Genomic DNA, 20,637 nt, shown 5'->3' with positions numbered 1-20,637 from the left:
CCGAACTAATTGCTTATGGTGTGTGCAAATTGAAGCTCCCTGGACTCTCCGCCATTCTCCCAAACACCGCCCTCACGCCCGTCTTCGTCCACCACCGCCAGCCCATCAGCCACCGTCGTCAACCAGCACCACCATCGCCGTCCTTCACCACCGTAGCTCTTACTGGTATCCCCCCCCCCCCTCTCTCTATATATATATACACCACTGTCACAGCCGTCGTCATCCACCACCGCGGGCCGATCCATCACTGCCATCAACCAGAACCACCACTTCCGTCCTCTTCCATCACCGTAGCTCTCACAGGTATACACTGTATATCCTGTCTAATATATTCTGAGATATTTGTGATATTTTTGTTCCCCTTTCTCTGTACATGTGTGCGAAAATGTAGAGCTTAGATCTTGTTTGTAATGATTCCTTTCTGTTGATTCAAAATCTTCTCAATGCTTGTAAATATGTCGCTGATTTGCTTCTTCTGAAGTGACAATTGCTCTGTTTTTTGGTTCTGCTGTTCTCAGTTTTCCCATGAATTTATACTTGCGATGATTAGGGGTTATGATTGAGTTATATTTGATTTTGAGGTTATGATCATATATATTATGTGTTTGCATAGTACATTATATAGGAATGTTGATACTAAGAAAATATTTGGGCAACAGGATTTGGTTTTCTAGTAATGACCCGGTATACCTTTGATTTGGGAGCTTGCTCATCTGTGAGATTTTGGTAAATCATTGAACCTGGATTAATTGATGTTTGACAAGTAGAAGAGTGGTAGACGTTAGTTCATCGTTCAAATGTAGATGTACAGTGTTTGTATTTAGTGTTGTGATTGTTGTCTTATTATATCTGGTGAGTGGGATCTACTAGGTAGGACATGATGACAATTCCTCATTGGAGAATGATGTTGTTAATTCTTTACAGAGAAAACTCATGGTTTTGGTGCAATTATGTTATTGTCGATTTTGGATTCAGTAATAATTACAATCCGTTGTTCGAACTTGGTATATGAAGTGATTGGGTAATTTTTACTTTAAAGATTTAGTTGTATTAATTCATTAAGTGTAAAAGCGTGCCTAGGCATGCTCCTAGGCCTAGGCCCTATCCAGGCCCAAGATTTGCGCCTTGTAGTGTTCCAGGCCAGGCGACTTCGATAAGGCGCCCCTAGGCCCAAGTCCCGTTTAGTCCCAAGGGTTCTGCCTTGTAGTGTTCTAAGCTAGACGATTGTGATAAGGTGCCTGATTGGCCCAAGACTTGCATCTTGGGGACTTTTTTTATTGTTACTTTAATTGGTTTTGTTTAAAATCCAACAATTGATTTAATATGGTGCAGCTACAGAAGATTCCCACTCTTATTACAGATGCCAATACATTAGGTATTTAACCCCAAATCAATGATAGAAGAAAAATTAGCCCTAATTCCTAATCTCCAAAAAACACTAGATGTTTAACATTTCATTTTGTTTATGTTGAATTCTAAATTATTTACTTGTATTAATTTTTTTTTTTTTTTTTTTTCGTACAAGGTGCACCTCACTTCGGTGAAGCTTGTGCCTTGAGCCTAGGCCCCAGGAGACCTTGGCGCCTTGGTGCACCTATCGCATTTAATTACACAAAGAGTGACAAGTTAGCATATGAAAAACTAGGATAATTTAAGGCGAATGACTTATGGGATATTCAGATAACAAAAAATTGATAATGAACTTGGTTAATGTAATAGATATTTTAATTGTTAGTTTGGTGCACTCACTTATCAATAATATTTTGATACTGGATTGAGGAATAATTGTGGAGTTGTTTAGTTACATGTGTGCAGGATTAATAACATTGATGTTAGTTTGACTAAACATGACCTATTACGCTATGATATTCTTAAAACTTCCCTAAACCCCGTGTACTTGAGGTCTAAGAAGATAGAAGTTAGAAGCATGTTTATCAGATAGGTATGACTCCGAAGTTTTGAGAGTGGTCATCTTGCATGGGTATTGAACTTTAAATATGAGAAAGTGATTATTCGAGTTTCTTAAACATAAAAAGTTAATAGTTTTTATTTGAGTGTGCAATGGAAGCATGGTTATTGAGTTTCAAGGTATTAAGGATGGTATTTCGAGAACGGAATTTTTAAGAGGGAGAGTGTGATATCCTGACACAAAGTAATACATTATTAAATTATTATATTTTGGTGGGTGAAGTAATATTGATAGCATATAATAGAATTTGAGTATATTGGTTTGGAGTGTCGATAGTAATGGTATATTGAATATCACATGATAAGATGACATGTTTGGGTGGTTAAATTATATGTACAAGAGTGCATGTGAGCAATTGATTTGAAATAAAATTATTAAGAAAAATTAAATAAGTAAAGAAATGTGGAAGAAGATAATAGGCACTGAGAAGAATAAGGAATATATGAATATAATGAATTAGTTTGATAGGATGGATAAGCAATTGCATTATGTTTTAATGATTTTAGTTATGAATGGATAGTTATTGGTGTCTTCAAGGAAGGAGCGAGACACAAGTGAGAAGGTAAATCGAGAGAGAATTATTGTTAAGGAATAAAAAATAGGAACAGTGAATTTGATTGTGTTGATTACAAAAGGTTCTATTGTAATTGTAATTAAAAAGGAAGCAATGGGAAAAACAAGCGGAGTAAATACTGGTAATCTTGTGGTTTATAGTCTCTAGAATCCCTCACAAGATTATAACTCATCTACTAGGGTAATCTTGTGGTTTGAAAGCTTCTTGCATATGCTAAATGCAATCGTGGACCAAAGAGAGTGTAGTTTAGAATTACTTTGGTTTTGTTGTTTTTGCTTTACTAGAGCACTAGCAATGTGTAAGTTGAGGTGTCGTGTTTGGGAGTGATTTTCGTTTAACTTCAAACTTGGATGTGCTGATTTGAAGATTAATATGACCTTTAATACTGTTGGACAATTGAATTGCTCTTCTTATGTCAGGATAAAATATATTTGTTACGTTCGAGAGTCCTACCCATAGTTAGTTTCATACTTTTGCGATTTTTATCTCAATTCTAGGTGCTTAGCATTGTGCGAGACATGGAATGCTCCCTCGTTGATCACATCAAGAAGATTGGAGAAAAAGAGGCGACCATGGATTTTTTTGGTTGGGATGAGAGATACTCTATTGTCTCTAGTAGATGAACTATGTTTTCGATTGGACTAGACAACAAGTGAGCATTTTGTTGATCGAGCCACAATGGAAACACCATTGGGTAACTTGATTACTACTCCTGAAAGAGCAATAGCCAAATTGATTGTTGAAAGAGATAATCTAAGTAGATAGTTGTCGGCTAAAGAGTGAGTGTGATACTCTCAGATTTTGGTGACTAGTTCAGGTGTTGATCTTGAGCAGTAAGTTGCATCACTGACTATGGAGAGGTATACTATGTTTTTATAGTCATTTAGCCATTGTGTAGCTGTTTTTTTTTTTTTTTTTTTGGTTTTCTCTATAGTCGACGATTCAACCTACTGCTTAAGCTCCTCAACTCAGTTAGACTCAGAAGATTTGAGCAGTTCACACTTCCTTCGCAATCGAGTTAGAGAGCTTAAATATCAAGTCGCATCACTGATCATGGGGATGTGTATTTTGTTTTTTGCGATCATTGTGTTGTTTTCGTGTACACTTGCTATGGTCAGTGACGTGATTTATTTCTCTGGCTTCCAACTCGAGTAAAGTGGATGGTGATACTCACAAATCTTTTGAGAGCATCACACTCCTTCCTTAGTGACACCTATCACTACATAGGCTTTTCTCTCTTAATGTTCAATCATTATTCTATTAAGAGTTGCGATCCTACCACCCAAAGATGACTGTATGGTGTCTTGTTTTACACAAAGGTCGATCGTTGTCTAATCTAACTAAGAATGAAGCTTATAAACTCAGAGTTAAAAGAGTATCTCTCTATTACTTGTTAGAGAGCTAATGGTCGCCGCTTGCTCTATAACCTGCATGCCACGTTTGGGATGGTATCTCACATGTCCTAGATAGTTCTGTGTTAAGCCTTCCCCATGCAATGCAACTAAACTTTAAAGATACCAATGTGGTCAACTTAGCCTCCTTGCGACAAAGTACCCAAATTTGGGGCGCAAAAGTAGGATATAAGATAAACCCTAAACCCTAAAAGGTCGGAAGGCGGAAGTTTTGGTAGTGCTCCAGTCCCTAGATGCTCAAGAAGTTGATGGGGGTTGAATGGGGATGATATCCTAATTAAGGATCATGTAAGGGGGGATTATGGTCATCTTGCCCGGATGGAAGAAATTAGCTTTCAACAAAAGTCTAGGTGTCTTTAGTTGAAAGAGGGTGATCGTAACATGAGATTTTTTCGTTGAATGGCCAATGCCCATCGTAGGGTGAACCATCTAGGTAAGATACGGGTGGATTGGGTGGATTTGATGTCAAAGAAGGAGATTGGGGGAGGGATTGTTGGGGTTTTATCAAAGATTGTTCCATTAGGCAGAGGGGGTATGGCGTCCGAGACTGGATAGGGTTCAGTTTAATGTGATCTTGGAGATTGATCGGTAGGCATTGTAGCAAGTGTTTTTCGAAGAGGAGGTTTTTGGGGCATTAAAAGGTATGAATGGCGATATTGCCCCAAGCCCAAATCGCTTTAGATTGGCTTTCCTACAACATTGTTGGGTTGTGGTGAAGGCAGATGTGATGACTATAATGGTGTAGTGTTTTCAGTCTGGGTAGTTTGAGAAGAGTTTTAATGCAACATTCATTGCATTGATTTTGAAGAAGGGGTGGCAGAGGACATATGTTATTTTAGACCGATTAGCCTACTTGGGAGTGTGTAGAAGTTGTTGGCCAAAGTCTTGGCTAATAGGCTTAGAGTTGTTCTGCAGGGGGTGGTGTCTGAGTTCCACGGGGTGGCAGAGGACATCTGTGATTTTAGACCCATTAGCCTACTTGAGAGTGTGTATAAGTTGTTGGCCAAAGTCTTGGCTAATAGGCTTAGAGTTGTTTTCCAGGGGATGGTGTCTAAGTTCCTGAGTACTTTTGTATGAGGTCGCCAGATTTTGGATGCAATTTTACTGGCTAATAAGTGTGTGGATTCACGTATTTGGCAAGGGTGGGCAGATGTGATTTGCAAACTGGATATTGAGAAGGCATATGAGAATGTTAATTGCGATTTCTTACTATCCATGATGGATATAATGGGCTTTGGGGAGCCGTGGAGATGGTGGATTCATTTCTGCATCTTAACAGTGCAGATGTTTGTTTTGGTCAATGGGACACCAGCGGTAGGGCTGTTCACAAACCCATAAAATCCGAATAAACCGACTGTAACTGACTCGAGCCATTGAGTCATGGTTGATTTCGCATCTTGTATGGTTGGTCGTTGGTTTGAAAATGTTAAATTTTTTAATAGATTGGTCGGTGTTCAGTCTTCTTGGAAAAAATATTCACTACACCTGATCTGTCCGAATGTATAATATAAAGTATGCTTGGCTTTTTAGGATTGGATGTCAAAAATATGTTTGATTTTTTGAGACTTAATCTCTTCTCTATTGAAACTCTCCATATATGCTTGGCACCTTATGATAGGATGTTAAATGATCACACCTTATCTCTTATTATGCCTTGTCAATTCAACTACTTTTTCTCTCTCGTAGTTATAAGCAGTCATTATGACTTTTCTCTTTTGCAGAGATCAATTAATGCTTTAAGACTCTATGCTCACTCTCTCATATCAGTCTCTTTGCTTTCTCATATCTAATCACAAAGCAGTGGTTTTTGTGCTCTCCTTGATATTTTTCTCAAACTAATGAGATCGTCCCCCTTATCTCTTGCATCGGCAGTGGCTCATCCTCAATTTTGACCATCTCCGGCGATGGTTGCTGATCTTTCTCTTGGCGATGGCCCTCATCTCCTTCTCTCTATTCCTCTTTAATCTCTCTCCTTCTCAAATCTCTCTCTAAATCCTCCCATTTATCTCATCCCTCTCTTAAATCTACTTGGTGGAGGTCTGTGCTTGAAGAGGAGATCTGTTACAGTTTCGACCGAAACGTAACTGCTAAATCTTCAACCCGCAGTGGCTAGTTTCGAGCAGTTAATTGAACGTAATCAGAAGATGGATTCTCCAATTCGAAGTGATCAAGTCAAGTGACGAGTGAATAGAGAACCCGACCCGGTTTGACCCGTGAACAACCCTAGCGGGCGGTCTTTTTCAAGACTTATTAGGGTTTGCGTCAAGGTGATCCATTGTCCCCTTTGTTGTTTATTATTTTAATATGGAGGCCTTGAGTAGGTTGTTGGTTTGAGCGGCGCAGGGAGGATTGTTGGAGGGTTTTACTATATGGTCAATGCCTTCAGATTCTCTTGGGGTTTCCTATCTTCTATATGTGGATGACGCCCTTTATTTTTGTGGGGATGAGGCGGACCAGCTGAGCCATTTGAGGTGTGTTTTGTTGTGCTTCGAGGCAGTGTTAGGTCTTCGGATCAATTTGGCAAAGTCAAAGTTGATTCCAGTTGGCAAGTGTAGACGTCCCCGAACGCCCCGGAAGGAACGAGCTCCCGTTCTGTTCATTATTGGGGTCACTACAGCTCAGGACTCTCAAATTGTCACGGTTCTAAATCTGAACCAAAGAGTCCAAATCCGGCAAATCGTTTTTGAGAAAAATAGATTTTTTGAAAGAAGTGCCAAACATGGACTGCTTTGCCAGATACAGAGTCGCCACCTAAATGTTTTTTTAATGGGAAATTTAGGAAACCCTGACTTGGTGCCAAAGGCCACGTGTCCGTCATTACCAAAGTTGCCTCGGCTCGGGGACTTGGGTACGATTGGGGAAGGTCACTTCATGAGCACCCCCGCTCGCCCGATCAAAGATCGGCCTCTACTAACCGTGATATCTATTTTTGAAAACATTGTGCGTTCTTATTCCGGTTATTAGCCTAGATTACTATGTGATGCGCACAGCATATAAGTATAGACTGGATCGCCTGAATTGGAACAAAACATTTCATGTTTGTTTGTTTGAAAATGGTTTGATGGTGCTACCCGCAGGTAAGCTAAGACGTGGATTTGCCACCCTCGGGTGGGCTTAGAAAAACATGATTTTGCCACTATCTAGTGGGCTTAAAACACACATTTGATGAATTGTTCCAATTCAAATAACCCAACCTTCACCCACAGGCATCCAGGCAGATATATCACATAAGCAATTAGCCTCATGGTAAGCATGCTATCATGGCAGTCACTCACACGCATGCAAGGATGCTAAAGCATAAAACTTACCGAGTACTCCAAGCCAAAAACAGAAACTACATTAGAAATCATGCACGATCCTAAGTATACAGAAATGCCTAATGCAACACATGCAAGAATGCAAACTATAGCAGGCTCGGCTATTCTAAACATGGCATGTGGAATGCTACAGCTAACATGTATTCAACTTGTAATTGAAATACAAATGCAGTTAGTATGATGCGCCGAGCCCGGTGCATGCAAAACAGATGAATGACGCAAACATGCTGTCATACTGTATGCTAATCGAAATATGCCCTAATCTAACCATCATAAGCAGGTAAATAAAAGGGAAGAAAGACGTGGGGTTGGAAGACATACATCACACTCACCCACACTTATTACAATTATGCCCTAGCACAGAGGGTCCGAATAAATATACAGTCCCGAATAAAAGAATATTACAGTCCAAATAATATACAAATTCCTAATTAATTAATCAAATTAACTAAGAAAGCTGTAAAACTGGCGTGCAAGCCAGGGACTGCTTTGCTTCTGATGAATGATGCATGTCTGGGCTGCCTTGCGCGGAAATCCACTGGGATGCCCCGATTAGCCTCTGTTTTGTGATTTTTTTTGGAAAGCGTGCCAAACTCCGGAAGTTTGCTGATTCTTCATTTGCTGCAACAGAGAGCAGGAAAGGGGCATAGCAATGTATTTTCACAGATATATGCATGCCTCGATCCTCGTGCCACCAATCACGCATATCGATGCATGATGGCAGAGGAGTCGAAATGTGCAACTCAATATAGAATGAATGCACGTATAAACACAACAAAACCTAACTCCATCATGGGTAATCCAGAGTGTCGGTGATTAGGGAATTGAGGCACATTCCGTCACACGGAGTACGGAATGCACCTCGTTTCCCGCACCCGGGCTAACTCCTATTCCGAACGCAATGCAATATGCATGACATGCATGAATGCAACTAAGATACAGCCTAGTATGCATTATGTTGTGAAAATGAGATGCCTCGAAATGCGTGCACACGGGCACGCAAACCGAGGCAATGGCGTATGCAATGCAACATGGCTAAAATGGCATATAGAATGCAACATGGACTTATACTGACATGAGAGAGCCTCAGCCACACTCACATAAGAGGCCGATGGATGAAAATGAAGCGCCTCGAAATGCGTGCACACGGATACGCAAACCGAGGCAATGGCATATGCAATGCAATGGCATGGAAAATGATGTGCAAACATGCTAATGGAATTTCAGCACTGAAATGTGGGGAAAAACAGCCCCGGAATAAGGCGAAATGACACCCGATGCATGGAATTTCTCCCGAAACATGAAATTTAGCGCATGAAATGGCCTATGGCTATGCAATGCATGCATAATTCGAACATCAGATGAAAAGACAGAAGCAAGGCAGGCCCTAGACAAGCATTTTTACAGTTTAAAGCATGGCCAAACAGCAAACACAAATAGGGCAAAAATAGCATGCAAAAATGGCCCTAAATATGAGGTTATGAAGCAACTCACAGCTGCTGACCTCAAACAGGTTAGGGCCCTTCAACAACATTGAAGAGGGGCCCAAAATAAGCCACTTTACAGAACTGTAAAAACCCCAAAAACAAACATAGATATGGCTAAGCTCTTATGCAAGAAAATGGGCCAAAAGGTAGCCAAAGAAGCAAGTGGTAGACACAAAGTCCAAACTGAAAAATTCCATTCTACAACACTGAAGAGGGACCAAAAATATGCATATTTACAGAACTGTAAAAACCCCAAAAACAAACATAAATACACTCAAAATGTCATGCAAGATGAGGCTCAAAAAGAGGCTATAACACAAAGTCTACAAAATATTCCACAAATGGCCAAAGACCCTTAATGAAATATGAATAATGGGCCAAAATAAGACTATTTTCAGTACTATAAAAAGGCCAAAAACAGAAGCACAATGGGCTGCCAAAGCATGCAAGAAAAGGGGACCAAAGAGGGATATAACATGAAGTGGCAGATGGAGGTCCCAAACAGTAATGAGCCCTTCTTCAATGTTGAAGAGGGGCTCAAAATAACCCTATTTATAGTTTACATCATGCTCCAAAACAGATCACATATAGGCTAAAAATATCATGCAAGAAAATGGCATTCAAGGAGGATATTGAAGCAAGTGCAATATGGGGGCCTCAAACAGTGTTGAGCCCTTAAGAAAAAGTGAAAAAGAGCTCAAAAGAAGGCCACTTTTAGTTAGGGCCAGAGCTCAAAACAAGCAGCATATATGGCTTAAGAATGACACAAGAAATGGACCAAAAAGGGGGAAATGAAACTCACCATTGGAGACAAGTCTTTGGTTGCTTCTTGGCTTGAGAAGTGATACCTCCTAGCTGCTGGAAAGCCCCTCAAGCTGCTGGAAATGGAGTAGTGGTGGTGGTGCTTGGTGGTGGTGAAGAAATGAGGTAGAACTTAGGAGTTTCCAAGGAAAATGAGAGAGATGGATGGAGATATGTATGTATATGCTTGAAGCAATTTTTCTAACCCCTAAAACCAATGTTGGCAGCTGGTTATATGGACCAAGGAGAGGGGGAGCATGGAGGGAAAGGGTGGGGGAAAAGGACCAAGGCTTTTCCCCAAAAGGTGTCCCCCGGATTTAGATATTTCTGGGGGACAACAGCTATACAGCTGTAAAGTGCCAATTGTGAGGATCATGGCCGGCCACCTTTTGGAGTTGCAGGTGGCCGGCCAGCCACCCCCCCTAGCCGGCTGGCTAGGGGTCAAAAAGGTCAAGTTGATTTTATGGCCGGCCACCACAAAAAGGTGGCCTCCCAGGTCCCCTCATCACAACCCTGTGGTTCGAATTTGGAAATTGTAAAACAGGAGAGAGAATAGGCCATTTTTAAGAGGGGTTCAAAAGGGTCAAATGGAATTTCTGGCCGGCCATATTATATTAGGATCCTCCCATGTGTGTACAACACAAATATGTGGTTTGGGGTTGAAGAAAGTGGCCCCAAGGTGTTCAACATTGGCTCGGAAGTGAGAAAAACGGGTGCCGGAGGGCGAAAATGGAATATAACTGGTTGCCAAGATAATTGTTGGCCTCCCACCCTCCAGTGACCTTCCTGGTGATAAAACAGAGGTACCTGCCAGAAATGAACGAAAATCGATGCAAAACGAATGCTCGGGGGCCAAAACACGCAGTTTGGGGTCTCGAAAATGGGCTGCTAAGCACCAAAAGTGGCGTTCGGCCACGAAGTGGGTTTCTCTGACCCCAGTGTCCCTCAAAAGGGAGAAAATAAGATGTATGCCAAAAATTGGAGTGATAGGAGATGGTTAAGCGGTCCCGAACTGAGGCACACGGCCTGACAGCTCCGAAAACCGGGAACCGGGCTCCGAAATGGAAAAAATGGCCTACAGCCACAAAATGTAGCCCACGGCCACTGAGAGATGGCCTACGGGACCTCTCCCTCCCCTCAGGAAAAGAAACAGAGAAAATTGAGCCTGGTTCGCAAACCGAGGCAAGGCACAGAAGAGGGTTCGGAAGTCCGGAGGCAGGGTTCACAGCCGAGACTCTGAGGCTTCTGAATGAGCATAATATGTAGTATCACCGAGCGCTCAACTGGTGACGTCTAAGTCTTAAGGTCGGTCAAAAATGGGGTGTCTACAGTTGCCCCTCTTTGACAGAACTCGAAAGTCATAAGTGACGGGAGTGAATGTCAAAGCCTAGAGACGACCCATTTTTGACAAGGCCGAAGACTTAGACAAACATACAAAATAGCGAAGAAAGGTGCCCGCAGGCATGTGCCCGCAGGCATGCCCGCAGGCAGGGGCAAAATGCAAATGATAATGCAAGAAGCCGAACATAACTTATGATCATGCAAATGCAGCAAGCCGTTATGAAGCAAGTATTCGCAAGTAGATGCAACAATTTTAAGCAAGAATGCAAAGCAACAACTACAATTTATGCAGTTAAGAATGCAGAGAATCATTCAATCCTCGTCGCGTCTTACACGGAGAAGATACGATACCTGCGCGATTCGCCTGGTCGCACCAGCCTCAAATGAACCGTACATACAATATCGTGCCTGATGGTGCTGGGGATCTCTCGCTTCTTCTTGGTTGAACCACAAGTACTACTTTTCTCCCTGACTACGATCGCAGCTTTTCCTATTCTTCAACAGGGTGACAGACTAGGTTGGATCAGTATCCAGAATTGAGGTGCATACAAATGCTATCTCAATCTATGGGGCTACCATACAGATTTCAAGCCGAGGATACACCCCTGGGTATTTAAACCAGACTTTAGTCTCGGAAATCCCGAACCTTTGCGTTCTAGGCATAAGCCATTCGAACTCTAGTTTCCACCGTCTCAGTTGGTCTCCTAGGAACTCACCGCGAACACAGGCAGGTGGCTATACCAAACCACCGGAAGTCGTTCGGGCACGACAAACACCAAAGGAATTGCACCTTTAGAGGATTTAAGGTCTCCTAGACCGGGAGCGCACAAGATAGTGCGATGAAATGCAAGTGCGATGCGCGAAAAGGCGCGAATGATGATGCAGGATTTAAGGTCTCCTTAGACCGGAGGATTTGAGGTTTCCTAGACGAGGTGAGTACACAGGACAGTGCGATTGAGGTGCGCGAAATAGCGCGGGGAGATGCATGCACAATGCAAGGCTTAGCACACAGCTTACAACACAGCATTCCATTCAATTGGCACACAGCTCACAACACAACACTTTGTTTAGTCTGGGCACACAGCTCTTTCGGGCACACAGCTCATTTTTGGGCACACAGCTCATTTCTGGGGCACACAGCTCCTTTCGGTTTGCACTTTTGAACACACAGCTCAAATACTTGAATTTCTGAACACGCAGCTCATACTCTTTGTCGTGATCACGCAGCCCACACTGATCGAGAGTTGAACACGCAGCCCAAACATTGATTTTCTGAACAAACAGTCCAAATTGATGGTGAACACACAGCCCACACTGATTGAGAGTGGAACACGCAGCCCAAACTCTGATTTTCCGAACACGCAGCTCGAATTGAAGGTGAACACGCAGCCCAAACTTTTGATTTTCCGAACACGCAGCTCGAATTGAAGGTGAACACGCAGCCCAAACTTTTGATTTTCCGAACACGCAGCTCGAATTGAAGGTGAACACGCAGCCCACTCTGATTGAAAGTTGAACACGCAGCCCAAACTTTTGATTTTCCGAACACGCAGCTCGAATTGAAGGTGAACACGCAGCCCACTCTGATTGAAAGTTGAACACGCAGCCCAAACTTTTGATTTTCCGAACACGCAGCTCGAATTGAAGGTGAACACGCAGCTGTAGACACCCCATTTTTGACCGACCTTAAAGACTCAGACATCACCAGTTGAGCACTTGGTGATACTGCATATCGTGCTCGTCTAGAAGTTTTAGAGTCTCGGCTGCGAGCCTTGCCTCCGGACTTCCGGACTCTTTTGTGCTTTGCTTCAATTTGCGAACCAGGCTCGATTTTCTCTGTTTCTTTTCCTGAGGGGAGGGAGAGGTCCCGTAGACCATCTCTCAGTGGCCGTGGGCTACATTTTGTGGCTGTAGGCCATTTTTCCCATTTCGGAGCCCGGTTCCCGGTTTTCGGAGCCGTCAGGCCGTGTGCCTCGGTTCGGAACCGCTTAATCATCTCCTATTGCTCCGGTTTTTGGTATGCATCTTATTTACTCCCTTTTGAGGGACACTGAGGTCTGAGAGACCCACTTCGTGGTCGAACACCACTCCCGGTGCCTAACAGCCAGTTTTCGGGGCCTCGGGCTGCCCGTTTCGGCCCCCGAACCTTCATTTTGCATCGGTTTGGGCTCATTTTTGGTGGAGACCTTATTTTCACTGTTAGAAAGCTTGTAGGAGGGTGGGAGGCCAGTAATTTTTCTGAAAAGCCAACTTCTTTTTGGTCAAAAGTGGTTCAGCATGAATCTGGGAAGGAGAAAAATCTGCGCGGCTTCACCGAAACGGGCGTAACTCTTTGCACAAGAGGAATTAAGATATGAGGCTACCACCATTGGAAAGCTTACTTCCGGGGCTTCATTTTGCACTCAAGAATCTCCCAAGTCCAAGTCCGGGGGGGGGAGATGTGGTTGGTTGAAGTCCGGTTGGACCGAATCTGCGCGGCTTCACGGAAAAGGGCATAACTTTTTCTACAGGAGGAATTTTAATGCAAGGTTTGCGCCATTGGAAAGCTAACTTCTGGGGCTTCATCCTAGGAGGTGTCCGGCCACTTTTTTTCCCTTTGAACTAGCCGGCCGGCCACTTTTTCTGGCCGGTCGGCCACTTACCTGATGGTTGACCTTTTTCTCCCTTTTGAACTGGCCGGCCATGATCCTCTCAACTTGAACTTTACAGCTGTATAGCTGTTTCCCCCAGAAAATATCTCAATCCGGGGGATATTTTGTGGGGGGAAGCCTTGGTCCTTTTCCCCCACCCTTTCCTTCCATGCTCCCCCTCCTTTTGGTCCTTATAACCAGCTGCAAGCATTGGTTTTAGGGGTTAGAAAATTTGCTCTTCAAGCTTGAATACAAGAATCCCTCTTCATCTCTCTCATTTCCTTGAAAAACTTCCAAGTCCTACATCACCATTCCTTCTACACCACCACCCCCCACCCTTCCATCCTCCATTCCAGAAGATTGAAGGTGTTCTCCAAGGCCTAAGGAGCCACAAACTCAAGCCAAGAGGCAACCAAAGTCAAGTCTTCAAGGGTAAGTTCACTTTCCCTCTTTTCTAGCTCATTTTTGCAACATTTCTTAGCCTCTCTTTCTTGTATATTTGAGCTCCGACCAAAACTGAAAAGGTCATTTTTTTGAGCTCATTTTCTTGTTTCATTAAGGGCTCAACCCTGTTTGAGGCCCCCATATTGCACTTGCTTCAATATCCCCTTGTATGTCAATTTTCTTGCATGATTTATTAGCCTAGTGTGCTTCCATTTTTGGGCGTTTTACAGAACTAAAAATAGGCTTATTTTGAGCCCCTCTTCAACATTGAAGAAGGGCTCATCAGTGTTTAGGACCTCCATGTGCCACTTCATGTTATATCCTCTCTTTGGTCCCCATTTTTGCATGCTTTGTTAGCCTATCATGCTTTTGTTTTTGGCCATTTTACAGTTCTGAAAATAGTCTTATTTTGGCCCATTCTTCATGTTTCATTAAGGGTCTTTGGCCGTTTGTTGAATATTTTGCACACTTTGTATTATAGCCTCTTTTGAGCCTCATTTTGCATTGCATTTATAGCATGTTTGTATACTGTTTTGGGGTTTTTATAGTTCTGTAAATATGCTTATTTTTGGTCCCTCTTCAATGTTGTAGAAGGGAATTTTTCAGTTTGGGCTTTGCATATACCACTTGCCTCTTTGGCCACCTTTTGGCCCTTTTTCTTGCATAAGAGCTTAGCCATATCTACATTTGTTTTTAGGGTTTTTACAGTTCTGTAAATATGCTTATTTTTGGTCCCTATTCAATGTTGTTGAAGGGTCCTAACCCATTTGGAGTTTGCAGCTGTGAGTTGCTTCATAATCTCATGTTTAGGGCCATTTTCGCATGCTAATTTTGCCCTATCTTTGCCTGCTGTTTGGCCATGATTCGTACTGGTAAAATGCTTATTTTGGGGCTACCTTGCTTCTGTATTTTCATTCCATGTACCAATTATGCATGTTCGGTATAGCTACAGGCCATTTCGGGTGCCTAATTTTGCATTTCGGGAGAGATTCCATGCATCGGGTGTGTTTTCGCCTCATTTCGGGGCTGTTTTCCCCCATATTTCAGTGCTGAAATCCCATTGGCATGTTTGCATATCATTTTCCATGATATTGCATTGCATATGCCATTGCCTCGGTTTGCGTGCCCGTGTGCACGCATTTCGAGGCACTTCATTTTCATTCATCGGCCTCTTATGTGAGTGTGGCTGAGGCTCTCTCATGTTAGTATAAGTCCATGTTGCATTCTATATGCCATTTTAGCCATATTGCATTGCATATGTCATTGCCTCGGTTTGCGTGCCCGTGTGCACGCATTTCGAGGCACTTCATTTTCATCCATCGGCCTCTTATATGAGTGTGGCTGAGGCTCTCTCATGTTAGTATAAGTCCATGTTGCATTCTATATGCCATTTTAGCCATATTGCATTGCATATGTCATTGCCTCGGTTTGCGTGCCCGTGTGCACGCATTTTGAGGCACTTCATTTTCATCCATCGGCCTCTTATGTGAGTGTGGCTGAGGCTCTCTTATGTTAGTATAAGTCCATGTTGCATTCTATATGCCATTTTAGCCATATTGCATTGCATATGTCATTGCCTCGGTTTGCGTGACCGTGTGCACGCATTTCGAGGCACTTCATTTTCATTCATCGGCCTCTTATGTGAGTGTGGCTGAGGCTCTCTCATGTTAGTATAAGTCCATGTTGCATTCTATATGCCATTTTAGCCATATTGCATTGCATGTCATTGCCTCGGTTTGCGTGCCCGTGTGTACGCATTTCGAGGTACTTCATTTTCATCCATCGGCCTCTTATATGAGTGTGGCTGAGGCTCTCTCATGTTAGTATAAGTCCATGTTGCATTCTATATGCCATTTCTATGCCATTGCATTGCATATGCCATTGCCTCGGTTTGCGTGCCCGTATGCACGCATTTCGAGGCACTTCATTTTCATTCACCGGCCTCTTATGTGAGTGTGGCTGAGGCTCTCTCATGTTAGTATAAGTCCATGTTGCATTCTATATGTCATTTTAGCCATATTGCATTGCATATGTCATTGCCTCGGTTTGCGTGCCCGTGTGTACGCATTTCGAGGCACTTCATTTTCATTAATCAGCCTCTTATGTGAGTGTGGCTGAGGCTCCCTCATGTTAGTATAAGTCCATGTTGCATTCTATATGCCATTTTAGCCATATTGCATTGCATATGTCATTGCCTCGGTTTGCGTACCCGTGTGCACGCATTTTGAGGCACTTCATTTTCATCCATCAGCCTCTTATGTGAGTGTGGCTGAGGCTCTCTTATGTTAGTATAAGTCCATGTTGCATTCTATATGCCATTTTAGCCATATTGCATTGCATATGTCATTGCCTCGGTTTGCGTGACCGTGTGCACGCATTTCGAGGCACTTCATTTTCATTCATCGGCCTCTTATGTGAGTGTGGCTGAGGCTCTCTCATGTTAGTATAAGTCCATGTTGCATTCTATATGCCATTTTAGCCATATTGCATTGCATGTCATTGCCTCGGTTTGCGTGCCCGTGTGCACGCATTTCGAGGTACTTCATTTTCATCCATCGGCCTCTTATATGAGTGTGGCTGAGGCTCTCTCATGTTAGTATAAGTCCATGTTGCATTCTATATGCCATTTCTATGCCATTGCATTGCATATGCCATTGCCTCGGTTTGCGTGCCCGTATGTACGCATTTCGAGGCACTTCATTTTCATTCACCGGCCTCTTATGTGAGTGTGGCTGAGGCTCTCTCATGTTAGTATAAGTCCATGTTGCATTCTATATGTCATTTTAGCCATATTGCATTGCATATGTCATTGCCTCGGTTTGCGTGCCCGTGTGCACGCATTTCGAGGCACTTCATTTTCATTAATCGGCCTCTTATGTGAGTGTGGCTGAGGCTCCCTCATGTTAGTATAAGTCCATGTTGCATTCTATATGCCATTTTAGCCATATTGCATTGCATATGCCATTGCCTCGGTTTGCGTGCCCGTGTGCACGCATTTCGAGGCACTTCATTTTCATCCATCGGCCTCTTATGTGAGTGTGGCTGAGGCTCTCTCATGTTAGTATAAGTCCATGTTGCATTCTATATGCCATTTTATGCCATTGCATTGCATATGTCATTACCTCGGTTTGCGTGCCCGTGTGCACGTATTTCGAGGCACTTCATTTTCATTCATCGGCCTCTTATGTGATTGTGGCTGAGGCTCTCTCATGTTAGTATAAGTCCATGTTGCATTCTATATGCCATTTTAGCCATATTGCATTGCATATGCCATTGCCTCGGTTTGCGTGCCCGTGTGCACGCATTTCGAGGCACTTCATTTTCATCCATCGGCCTCTTATGTGAGTGTGGCTGAGGCTCTCTCATGTTAGTATAAGTCCATGTTGCATTCTATATGCCATTTTATGCCATTGCATTGCATATGTCATTGTCTCGGTTTGCGTGCCCGTGTGCACGTATTTCGAGGCACTTTATTTTCATCTATCTGCCTCTTATGTGAGTGTGGTTGAGGCTCTCTCATGTTAGTATAAGTCCATGTTGCATTCTATATGCCATTTCTATGCCATTGCATTGCATATGCCATTGCCTCGGTTTGCGTGCCCGTGTGCACGCATTTTGAGGCACTTCATTTTCATCCACCGACCTCTTATGTGAGTGTGGCTGAGGCTCTCTCATGTTAGTGTAAGCCTATATCGCATTTCCATATGATTTGCATTGCGTATGTCATTTTCTCGGTTTGCGTGCCCGTGTGCACGCATCTCGAGGCATCTCATTTTCACAGCATTGTGCATACTAGGTTGTATCTTAGATTGCATTCATGCATGTCATGCATATTGCATCGTGTTCGGAATAGGAGTTAACCCGGGCACGGGAAACGAGGTGCATTTCGTACTCCGAATGACAGAATGTGTCTCAATTCCCCAGTCACCGACACTCCGGATCATCCATGATGGAGTTAGGTCTTGTTGTGTTTTCATGTGCATTCAGTCTATATTGAGTTGTGCAATTCGACTCCTTGGCCATCATGCCTCGGTATGCGTGATTGGTGGCACGAGGATCGAGGCATGCATATATTTGTGAAAATACATTGCTATGCCCCTTTCCTGCTCTCTGTTGCAGCAAAATGAAGAATCAGCAACTTTTCGGGACTTGGCACGCGTTTCAAGAATAATTGCTAAACAGAGGCTAATTGGGGCATCCCGGTGGATTTCCGCGCAATACAACCCGGACATGCATCATCCATCAGAAGCAAGGCAGTCCCTGGCTTGCATGCCAGTTTTATTTATTTTCTCAGTTGATTTGTTAATTAGTTAGGAATTTGTATATTATTTGGACTGTAATATTTGGACTGTAATATTCTTTTATTTTGGACTGTATTGTTTATTCGGACCCTCTGCGCGAGGGCACAACTGTAATAAGTGTGCGTGTGTGTTATATGTCTTCCAACCCCACGTCTTTCTCCCTTTTATTTATCCGCTTTTGATGGTTAGATTAGGGCATGTTTAAATTAGCATACAGTATGACAGCATGTTTGCATCATTCATCTGTATTGCATGCACCGGGCTCGGCGCATCATACTAACTGCATTGTATTTTTCAATTTCAAAATTGAATACGTGTTGGTTGTAGCATTCCATATACCATGTTTAGAATAGCCGAGCCTGCTATAGTTTGCATTCTTGCATGTGTTGCATTAGGCATTTCTGTATACTTAGGATTCATGCATGATTTCTAATGAGTTTTTGTTTTGGCTTGGAGTACCCGGTGAGCTTTATGCTTTAGCATCCTTGCATGCGTGTGAGTGAATGCCATGATAGCATGCTTACCATGAGGCAATTTCCTTATGTGATATAACTGCCTGAATACCTGTGGGTGAAGGTTGGGTTGCTTGAATTGGAATAAATCATCAACTATTTGTTTTAAGCCCACTAGATAGTGGCAAAACCATCTTTTCTAAGCCCACCCGAGGGTGGCAAAATCTGCATTTTTAGCCTACTTGCGAGTAGCAAACCACCTTTCAAAAATAAACATGAAATGTTTTGTTCCAATCCAGGCGACCTGGTCTATACTTATATGCTGTGCGCATCACATAGTAACCTAGGCTAATAACCGGAATAAGAACACACAATGTTTTCAAAAATTGATATCATGGTTAGTAGAGGCCGATCTTTGATCGGGCGAGCGGGGGTGCTTACGAAGTGACCTTCCCCAATCGTACCCAAGTTCCCGAGCCGAGGCAACTTTGGTGATGACGGACACGTGGCCTTTGGCACCGAGTCAGGGTTTCCTAAATTTCCCATTATAAAATATTTAGGTGGCGACTCTGTATCTGGCAAAGCAGTCCATGTTTGGCACTTCTTTCAAAATCTGTTTTTTTTCTCAAAACAATTTGCCGGATTTGGACTCTTTGGTTCAGACTCAGAACCGTGACAAATTGAGAGTCCTGAGCTGTAGTGACCCCAAAATGAACGGAACGGGAGCTCGTTCCTCCCGGAGCGTTCGGGGACGTCTACAGTTTCTGGCGACTCTGCTGGGGATTTAGAGAACTTGACTCGAACTCGTGATATCTGTTTTTGACTACACTTGTGTGTTTCTTTGCATTGCATTTGCATTGGTGCGCCTAGGACACCGTGTTTGCCATCTGCTATTCCTGAACGGTTTGCCGGAGGCTTGTCTTGTCAAGGCATGACCGTAAGGCTGACCGGTTGTGGGCTCTGCCAGTATGGGAACACAAACCCCGGTTTTACCGGGGCACCCTCTTTGACCATTCGACCTAGTACATATTCGGATCCATAGTGACCATTCCAAACTAGGACAGGTTGCTTACCCGTTTATAGGATGTTTGAAGCCGCCGCGTGCGTAGTGAAACCCTGGCTCCTGACAAAATAGGACAGGGAAACCCTACCCCTTTATAGGGGTGTTTTGGCTCTCACTTATCTGTTATGTGCTTTAGAGTGCGTCTCTACAGGAATGCATGTATCAATGTATGAGTTTGGGCATCCGGCCTGCGGGCACCAGTTTGCGGATTTGGGCATCAGGCCTGCGGGCATTACTATCAGTATTTGGGAGTCAACTTTACCTGTGGGTATCAGACCCAGATTTTGAGGCCAAATTTTGGGGCAGAATTCAGTAGAGGGCACACTCATTCAACTATGCTTGTATCTGTTCAGATGGAATCAGGCTGAGATGCTGTCTGTTTTCTCTTTTGCTAGGTAGTCTGGGAACTATAGCTTTAGAAGGCTCCGATATCACCCGGGTACATTGGATCCGTGTCGATAGACTTTGTCAGGGCGGAAATTCAGTTCAAGGGCAAATCAGTGTTCCTCCGCTGCGGTAAGACAAAGGAGGGCCAGATAGGGTTCATTTTGTTCACCTGATCCGACAGTCACCAGTCACATCATCAGCAGACCCGTGATGGCACAGGGTTCGGAAGAATTTATGGCCGTGATAGCAGCACTAAATCAGGGAACTGCCATACAGGCTGAAACCAGTATTGAAACGCAGCGCCCATCTGGGGCATCTGCCTCACATCCAGCTTTGGGACCCCAGCCGAACTTTGACCCACTTCTACCAGCTGAAGATTTGCAGGGTCCAGATCCCCGAGAAAGGTTGACTCAAGCTCGAGTTTCCATAACCCCGGTGCAGCCTACTGAGAGGCTTTCT

The 20,637-nt window shown here is 43.4% G+C and overlaps 1 protein-coding gene across 6 annotated transcripts in view; it reads left to right on the top strand.

Moving 5' to 3' along the window:
- The first annotated feature begins 13 nt into the window (after nucleotides 1–13).
- LOC114323741 (gamma-soluble NSF attachment protein) overlaps nucleotides 14–20,637 on the top strand; it is a 99,119-nt gene continuing 78,495 nt past the window's right edge. For all 6 annotated transcript variants that reach the window (XM_082875282.1, XM_082875286.1, XM_082875289.1 and 3 more), the window contains exon 1: nucleotides 14–303. The gene's annotated coding sequence lies outside the window, so the exon portion shown is untranslated. The remainder of the gene's footprint in view (nucleotides 304–20,637) is intronic.

This window comes from Camellia sinensis, chromosome 6 (genome assembly GCF_055761805.1).
Source record: "Camellia sinensis isolate YWXY chromosome 6, ASM5576180v1, whole genome shotgun sequence".
Lineage (NCBI taxonomy): Eukaryota > Viridiplantae > Streptophyta > Magnoliopsida > Ericales > Theaceae > Camellia > Camellia sinensis.
The sequence above is the reverse complement of the archived record's forward strand: the minus strand, read 5'-3'. Positions and strand labels throughout refer to the sequence as shown.